At 39.0% G+C, this 1,639-nt stretch overlaps 1 pseudogene; it reads left to right on the top strand.

Moving 5' to 3' along the window:
• Window positions 1–1,010, top strand: part of LOC102771538 — a 5,910-nt pseudogene extending 4,900 nt beyond the window's left edge.
• The last annotated feature ends 629 nt before the right edge of the window (window positions 1,011–1,639 follow it).

Genomic DNA, 1,639 nt, shown 5'->3' with positions numbered 1-1,639 from the left:
AGAAACCTGTGGCACATCTACACAATGGAATACTACAAAGTTGTAAAAAAACAAAAAAAAAAAACAAAAACGAACTTGTACCATTTGCAACAACATGGGTGGACCTAGAAAGCATTGTGCTAAGTGAAATAAGCCAGTCTGGGAAAGATAAGTATCACATGATCTCACTTATTTGTGGAACATAATGAACAAAAGTAGATCCAGAGACACAGAAGCATCATATAGACTCAGAGGGAAGGCAGGGGAAGGTGGAGGGGGTGGAGCAGGTTGGGTAGGTAAGAGATCAACCAAAGGACTTGTATGCATGCATATAAGCATAACCAATGGACACAGACAGTGGGGGGGGGAAGGGTAAGGGCATGTGCTGGGGGGTGGGAGTGGCCAGGCAGAGGTCAATTGAGGAAAAAAGAGACATATGTAATACTTTAAATAATAAAGCATCTAAAAATTTTTTAAAGGGTTGATGGCAAGGTCAAGATCAATGTAACCTACCTTGCTGACTTTATGGGTAATATTAGCAAAGGCAAGACTGGAGAGAATTTCCGTCTGATCTATGACACCAAGGATCACTTTGCTGTTCATCGGATGATACCTGAAGAGGCCAAGTATAAGTTATGCAAAATGAAAAATATCTTGGTGAGCACAAAAGGAATCCCTCATCTGGTGACCCATGATGCTTGCACCATCCACTACCCTGAGCCCTTTACCAAGGTAAATGATAACATTCACCTTGCAAAATTACTTATTTCATCACATTGGACAATGGTAACCTGAGTATGGAGACTGGAGGTGCTAACCTGGGAAGAACCGGTGTGATCACCTACAGAAAGACACCCTAGTTATTTTGACATAGTTCATGTGAAAGATGCCAATGGCAACAGCTTTTCCACCCAGCTCTCCAACATTTTTGTTATTGTTAAAGGCAACAGACCATGGATTTCTTTTCCCTGTGGAAAGAGTACCCTCTCACCACTGCTGCAGAGAGAGACAAGAGGCTGGCAGCCAAATAGAGCAGTGGGTGAAATGAGCTGTAGGTGACATGATTGGAGGGTCCTTGTACTTAACTAAAGACAATGCAGCATGGAAAGAAATGGAGATTCCTCCAGGATACACCACCATTATGTCGATTCCACAGGCCTGTGGAACTCTACAGCTATATTTTTAAATTAGTACACAAGATGAGTACAATGTGTGCATTCTGAAGATATGTTGTTTGACATGTACTTGTTCTTGTGTTTTACAATGGTAAAACACATTTACATATGACTTCTTTTATTCTCACCTATAATTCTGCTGAATAGTAAGCAGAATAGGTTTTGTTATTTATTATTATATTTTAAAAACTTTTATTATAGAATACTTCAAATACACAGAGAATAACATAATGAACCCCATGTACCTATCATCCAACTTCTGCAGTTATCAACTATAATCAATCTCACAACCTATACAGACATGTACAATGCATAAATTTTAATCAAATCTCAGACATATCTGAGACCAGTGTGGATCAGAAAAGAAAATTTGTAATTTTATTTTATTAACAGGGTTTTCCACATCATCTCCACAGAGAAGATGACTTGTCCAAAACATTTACCTAGTCTTACAACTGAGGCTAGAACTTATGGTGTGAAAGCGA

This window comes from Myotis davidii, unplaced genomic scaffold (genome assembly GCF_000327345.1).
Source record: "Myotis davidii unplaced genomic scaffold, ASM32734v1 scaffold379, whole genome shotgun sequence".
In the NCBI taxonomy this organism is placed as follows: Eukaryota; Metazoa; Chordata; class Mammalia; order Chiroptera; family Vespertilionidae; genus Myotis; species Myotis davidii.
The sequence above is the reverse complement of the archived record's forward strand: the minus strand, read 5'-3'. Positions and strand labels throughout refer to the sequence as shown.